At 45.0% G+C, this 7,668-nt stretch overlaps 1 protein-coding gene across 1 annotated transcript in view; it reads left to right on the forward strand.

The window, feature by feature from the left end:
• The window catches only part of Esrrg (estrogen related receptor gamma), a 418,399-nt gene that overhangs the window by 88,327 nt on the left and 322,404 nt on the right, over positions 1-7,668 (forward strand). The window lies entirely within an intron of this gene.

Consider the following 7,668-nt stretch of genomic DNA (forward strand, 5'->3'; position numbering starts at 1 on the left):
TCTCTCTCTCTCTCTCTCTTTCTCTCTCTCTCTCTCTCCCTCCCTCCGCTGCTTCTTTCCTGTCCTTCCTTTCTCTTCTCTAAAAATGCCACCATGTCCTGTAACAAACTATGAATTCAATCTGGGTTCTTAGTGGCAACTATGTCACAGTCACTTTGTCGGTAAGCAAGTCTGCATCTGTAAGCAGGTCTCCTCACGCTAAGGTGAGATAGTACTGAGCTGAGGGCTAAGCTCACAAACTCACCCTCTATGCTGTTTTTTTTCCAGTTTCTTTTACAGTCCCAGTGCTTCCCTGCAGGTGTTATCTGGTCTGCTTCCTGTCCCCAAAGGAAGGGAGGGCCTGAGGATTTCAAGTCATCCAAACTGAGGAGGAGTTGAGGAAAGGCGTGGATGCTCCTGGCCATATATTGTGTTCAAAAGATACTCTGATGCAGAGAAAATACATCATCCCTGGTGCTGAGCCGAGGCTGCTTTTATGTGGCCAAAATCAGAACTAAGTCTTAGTCAAGGATGCTGAGATAATGCGGTGCAAGTGAACAGGTGTCAGTGTAGCCCAAACTTTTCACTGGGTACCTGGCTTCAAGTTATTTACAAGAAAGCAATAAGGAGTATCACCAGGTAGGAATAGGCCTGGACCAAGGGCTAGCCTAGTGCACTCCATCTCCAGTACATCTGTATAATGAGGAGGTCTTATAGCTGCTCACACCTGGCTTGGGGCAGAGAGATGTGAGGTTGAACTTTCAGCTACTTGCTACTCTGAGTCTTCATTCCTATCTGGGGAAGAAATTCTTCAGCTCGAAGCTTCCCAAAGGTTGGCTGCCACCATGACCAAGTCTGTGAACAGTATGCACCCATAAAGTTAGACAAGATTAATGTCAGCCCTTTTGAACTATAACTCATCCAAAAGACACCTCCCCGGATATACCCTCAGCTCCATATGCTACCTGGTGCTGGGAGCAGAGGCTAGGGGTTTGCAACTCAGGAGCCCACAGCCGTCTTTAGATCCATTGTCTTTTCCAATACACTGTATCAAATCCTCCTGCTGACCTCGTGACCCAGTGACCTTGCCTTCTTTTTAACCTAGAATGTTCTGGTCCCAAGCCAATGACTTCCTGCCATCCTCTCTAGTAATAACTAGTTAACAACTCTAAGCCAGAAATTGTGATGTCGTCCCTCTGGGAATGGGGCATTTTTTTATAAAAAGGGTTCCTTTTTTTCCCCAAGTATATATTTTTATCTGTGACTAGACTGTTAACTTCCTTTTTCATGTTATTTAGTTCAGGATCTCTGTCCCCTCCCCTTTTTTCCTATACTGGTTGCATGGTTTATATGTCCAGTGCTGAAGCTGGGAAATATATGCTTTTCTCTGCTCTCCACTACTGCGTGGTATTCTGACAGGGGGTGGGTGTCTTCATGTGGGTGTACACGAACGCGATATAGCAGCCTGTTTTCTCTGGAATTACCATTCTAAGTTGTTTCTTGTCTCTCCCCACTGTCCTCCCTGCTCCATCCCCACGACCCCCCCCCCCCTTGTCTCTGCCACTCAGACCACTTCCAGCCATCCTCCACCTCTCTCATTTTGGATAATAGCCTCTCTTTTTTCAAACGACTGTCATGTCTGATTCGGCTGCAGGAGGATTTTAAATTAGCCAAACGTTTGTACACTGGGCTCACTCTGCTGCCCTGACTGATATATTGACGATTGCTTCTAGAAAAAAAAAATACAAACCAAAGCAGGGGCTGGTGGTTGTGGTAATACTCAGTTGTTGGTGCCTCTCTTGGACAACAGAGAGTGAGGCAGAGGGAGAGATGATCTGTGTCTGTCCCAGCTACTGTGCTGGTCAGCCATTGTACCGGGGCTGTACTTCCACTGGGAGACTGCATTCTTGCTCAGGCCTATGGCTGTAGAGATAAGGCAGTAAGAGGTAAAATGAAATAATGAAAGACATACAATTAAATTAGGTGACTTGCTGCTGTTGCGTTTTAACTCACTGGTGAGAGAATGACCTGCTTTTCTTTGATTCCCTCTCCTGGAGTTTGCTGGTTGGGAACTAACAGAACTGATTCTTATCACAAGCATCTTGCCAGCAGAAGTACAAAAGGGAAACCAGAGAGCCAGGAGCAGCCGGTTGCTAACACATGCCATCCAAACTTACAGAGGCGGAGACAGGGGCATTGGTATAAGTTGGACAGTATCCTGGGTCACATTAGGTAAGTTTCAAGACAGGAGGAAAACAGGAGTTAGGAGAGATGATGGGAAAGATCTTTCTACTCTTGCCCAAGGTTTGTCCTTAGTCTTCCTGAGCTGAATCTTCTATTGCACAGAAATGAAGGCGTGAAATGCTTCATGAAACTCGAAAAATGAAGACTGTGGGTAGGGGGTCTGAGCAATGGGCACAAAGCCTTGGTGAGGGTTCAGTTCTGGTATGCTACTCACAGTCGGGGACTATGAGAATGCAGTGGGTCTGTTGAAAGCTAACACAATGCACTGTGGTTATTTTTCACCAGAGGAATGATAAATGACTTCTGGCTATGGTATCAGACCCCTGAACTCCCTTAGACACCTTGGAGGTAGAAATAAGAGGATCAGAAATTTGAGGCTGGCCTTAGCTATATAGACAAATCTGGCCCAGCCTACACTAAAATATCTCCATTTATAAACACCAAAACCCAAACCAAAACAATCACAAAGAGAAGTAAGAAATGAGGAAGCCATTTGTTTCCTACTTGCCCGCTTCTGTTGCCCTCTGTTTGTCGGGCAGTGTGTGAAAGCTCACCTGACACGTCACTCCCATTAGTACATTCCAGGCTCTAGTTCCTTTCTCAAGACGTCCGACAAGACTTGAAAATGCTGAGCAGAGTTGCCCAATGCATGTCTTCAGCAACCCAACCTTTGTTCCAGGATTCTCAAAGTATCTCCAACTCACTCTTAATAATGATTCTAAGTCTTTTCCCTCCCTCTTTGTAGACAGTTGTGTGTAGCCCAGCCTGCTCTTTTGCACTTAGCGTCCTAAGACTCCTGATTCCCTTGCTTCTACCTCCTGAATGCTGATGTTTCTGGTTTATCCAGTGCTAAGGATTGAACCCAGGACTTTAAATATGCTAGGCAGTAGCTCTACCAACTAAGTTCTGTCATGGGCTCTCTCTTCATCTCTCCTTTTTGTTGAGGGGCCTAGGGTTGAGACAGGATCTAGGTGGCCTAGAACTCTATGCTATGTAGACAAAGCTGTCCTCAGACATACAGAAATCTGCTTGCCTTTGCCTCCAGAGTGCTGGTATTAGATTTGTGCACTACTCTGTCTGGTCTGCTCCTTATCTTTCAGGTTCAGTGTGCTCTTACCCGCTATGTAAGGAATGACTCTGAGGCATGACACTTGGGCCCTTCCCAAGGCATCATCAAGAGATAGACTATCCAGACTGTTTGGTTGCCAATTACCTGTACGGTACAGCTGTGCTTAGGCACTAGGGAGCTGGCAGGTTTTCCTCAGCAAAGCCTCTGAAGAACACCTTTTAGATGCACAGTGAACCAAGTAGCCCGAGGGCAGCTGTACTGAGAGAAATTTGGTAATTGGATCAACCACCTTGATGTAGAAGAATGAGCTTGCTTTTCCTTAAGTTTAGCCGTAAGCAGTGTTTACTGGTTCATTCTTTAAAAGAATGAAAATGAACAATGGAAGGGGGTACTAATTGGCTAATTTGGGGTGTCAAATTGTTCAGGGAAGCAGCAAGTCCTGATTTTAAAGTCTAAGCAAGGTGCATAGAAGCAGTTAGGCGTCAGCGAGCCATTAAGCTTGCAGATGTGTAAAGCGACACATTGTATTTGCTGAGAGAACTGAGAGGCACCTAGGAAACTGCAGCTGAGGTTAGTAACCTCACCTGCACAAGCAGCCTTGGAACCGGCTACTGGGAACCACAGAGCTTAGAATTGGATTCTTGGGACCAAATGGGTTTTCTCGCCTTATGTGTTATTTGTAAATTACCTTATTTTTAAAAATATTATGTGGCTGAATAATTCCTTTATAAAAGTTAAAGTATAATATTTAAATGTTCTTTTGACGAAAGACACAATTTCTCCTGCAAAAGGTTAACCCACAGGTAATTTGTGAGCACTTGCAAGGCCTCTCAGAGGATAAGTGAAGAAGTCTGAGCTAACCAGTGCTGGGCCTTCCTACTGCACAATTGAATTGTGAAGGCATCGATGGCTCATCTGGAGCAGAAGGTAGCATCACTTTACAGTGTCCTGTTACTTTTTATGGACGGATGGGACAAAGCCCCCAATCACCCCAGAGAGGATACTGACAAGTCGACAAAAGAGTTCTGTCCAAGTACAGCTAGATGAACCAATGAGTTTTTGTGAGGTTACTCCAAGGTGTATGTTGACTTGGGCAGTTGCGTCACCAAAAAACGTGCTTCCCTAGTGTGTGCGACCTTTCCTGGGGCAACATGGACAAATTCCTACTCACTCAACATACACAAACAACTCTAGAAATAATAGCTCCACAAAAGCACAACTTGAATAGCTTATGACTTTACTGGAGCTACTTACAGTAGGATGGGTGAGCTTACTTTGCAGGAGAACGCCTGACTCCAAGGATCTCTGAAAATTCCTCACCAGCTTGGATGAGGACTCTTCAGAGCATCTCTCCATTCTGTAGACAGCTCTGTTAGTTAGAGAGCATGCTATCCCAAACAGATGGAGAAGGGCCTTGTGACTTGTGTCTTCCTTAGGCTCAGGGAGTTGTTCACTTCCTGGGTCTTGATAAGCTTTCTTCCAGGATAGAATGTCCTAGTACTGAGGAAATTGCCACACATCACTGGATGGCAACTTATGAGAGCTGAATTAGTGGCTTGTCATTCTCAGCCACCTCTCCATCTTCTGTATTCTAGTATTTCTCAAGACCATGAGCCTCTGTGGTGGGGGCAGGACCAGGAATGATGGCTTGAACTCAAGTGAGTGTCTGGTGACCTTCCCTATAGAGCTCCATTACCATCAACTACCCATTGCTATAAACTAGTGTTGCATATCCGTTTCCATGACAACAGGGCCAAGGTTATCGCAGTAGTCTTTGTTCATGATGCCCGATGTTCATATTGAGTCCAGGGGAAATAACTCCCTCACACGCCAGTTGTCTGGAGAGGCTGGCTACCCCTCCTCACATCTTGCTAGGTGTTGTGCAGTAAAGTTAAGTGAAGTTAAAATAATGATGATATTGGACCACTTCGAAATAAAGCACTCTTCTCTTCTAGACTCTGAATGCCGGGTGTCCCTTCAACTGCTCCTAAGCTATTATGACCACTAGTCCCATTAACTTGCAAGCTTTCTTTCTCAAACTTTGAGATGTGACGTGGTTTTGGCACCATTGGTATTTACCCCAAAGCAGGATGGTACTTCAGTAGGTGGCTTGTCTCTCCGTCTCCAGAATGGGGGACAGTGCTACCTTCTCTTCTCCCAGGAGAATTATGGTCAAACCTAACAGTCCTAGGGGGAATACCTTCACCTTAGCAGCTTCAGTCAACAGTGAATAAGGGTCCCCTGACATGTCAGTGACATGTCACTGACATGTCGACTTAACTCTACCTTTATCCAAACTTACTTTTCCTACAGTGGCTACTTTTGTTGCATAGAGATGCTGATGGCCTTAAAAGGAAGAAGGCAGGATGAGGGGCAAAGCAGGTGACGGTGGATGGGTGATGGCATGGAGCACAGTGCCTGCCTGAAGAATCAGATGAGTTATCTAGCCTTACCTTCCTGCATCAGCACTTTGAAAGCATGGGAACTCCAGGTGACCCAAAGCCACACTGAAGGTCCTGTGTGCAAGTTAAAGCAGGAGTTCTCATGCGTAGACATGTACTAGTGGGTATTAACCATGCCGATGTGTTCCCAATGGGTAGTGGACATCTTTGTCATCATCTTGGGAGGATAGGGCTTATTTCTACCTGTATGTATGAACGAACATACTCCCCAAAGCAAAGAATCCGCTTAATAGAGATTAAGCTTTCCTTACTTTAATGTAGAAACTATTTTTTATAGCTGATTAAGATTTACCATGGTAAAGTACTTGCAGAGCATGTACAAGGGCCTAGGTTTCATCCTTGGTAACATACACACACACACACACACACACACACACACACACACACACTGATTATATCAAATGCATATCATTTTGAACTGGTTGGAAATGGTATGAATTATAATCTTACAGTTTGCTTTAAGTGCTATAAAATTTATTTACTATGTCTATTATTAGTATTTGGTTAGGACACTAAGGCCTCCCTCCCTCCCTCCTCCCTCCCTCCCCCTCCCTCTCTCCCTCCTTCTCTTCCTTGCATCTATCTCTGCATCCCTCCCTCCATCCCTCCTCCTTTCTTTCCTTTCTCTTTTCCTTTCTCTCTTCTCCTACCCCTGTTGATTGAGTATCAGAAAACTCCATGTTTTCCCCAAAACTCATTTGGCAGAAGCGAGCTTAGATTAGATAATTAGATAATTTTAGTTCCTTGTGTGACGCTATTTTTAAATGTAATCTTTGCTAATAATGCAATTAGTTGTGATTTTTTTGGCATAATTTGCAATAAAGGTGCTCCAGTTTCCAGAGCCTCCGAGCTGCTGCTGACGTCATCAGTTTTACCTCCTGAATAAGAGGAGCGCAGAGCATCGCAACTCCTCCCTCTGCCCCTCCTCATTGTGAAACATTCAACACGAGGCCATGCATAAACTCACACTGCTGTTGAGTGGCAGGGTCAGATCTAGTAGGGATGTCAGTGGAAAATCACTCAACATTACCTCTAGCACTCTGTTCCCCAGCCTCCCTCCTAACCCCTGTTTTCAGCTCCTCCCTCACCCTCTGCCTAAGGTTTGGTTGTAGTTGGCAGAGACATGACCAAGGAGGCAAGGGCATTGTGACATTTCAGTTTCCCATTCCTAAGGGGTTTCTCTAGCAAATTCCATTAGCACTTTAGTTATAGCTTCATAAAAGGGCCCTTTTATTTTCTTCAAACAATATCCTTGTACCTCTAAAGATAATGCTATCTGAGGATTGAACTGTTTTTTTTTTTTTAATCTATTTCCTAAGATGTCTCCGCATTGGCTCACTCTCCTCCCCTTCCTTCCTGCCATGCTTAAAAGTCTGTCCACAAGTCTTTCCAAGGAACACGGCTCAAAAGTCTAGTGATTGAAAAGGCATCTGAGAGGGGTTTGGTGCTGACAGCCTACGTCCTTAGCCTCCATGTTCAGAGCCTGTGATGTCCTGAGCTCAGATGTTTGTATCAACAGGACCTTCTGGAAGTCATCACCTCAAACCTCTTCAGAAGCTTGCCCCAATGAGCCTCTCAGAGAGACAGGGCTGCGTTGTCTCTAATACATTCCTCTTTGAACCCACTTGTTAGTCAAGTGTTGTGCACACTAACTACCGAACGGACCCCGTGTCTTGGGCATGAATTACGCTTCCGTGCCGCCTCTGAGCGCCCCCCAGTTATGGATTACTTTGTTCTCAACTTGACAGGAACATAATTAGAACTGTTGATGAAATCTACCAAATTGTTCCTCCGTGGCCTCTGAGCTCAGGAAATTTGGCCGAGTCGTATTTGTCTCTGATTGTGGAGGCCTCAGCACTTCATATTAACTCTGTTATTAATGTACCTTCTAATCTGCCCATGAATTGGTAACAC

This window comes from Grammomys surdaster, unplaced genomic scaffold (genome assembly GCF_004785775.1).
Source record: "Grammomys surdaster isolate TR1022 unplaced genomic scaffold, NIH_TR_1.0 130, whole genome shotgun sequence".
Taxonomy (NCBI): domain Eukaryota; kingdom Metazoa; phylum Chordata; class Mammalia; order Rodentia; family Muridae; genus Grammomys; species Grammomys surdaster.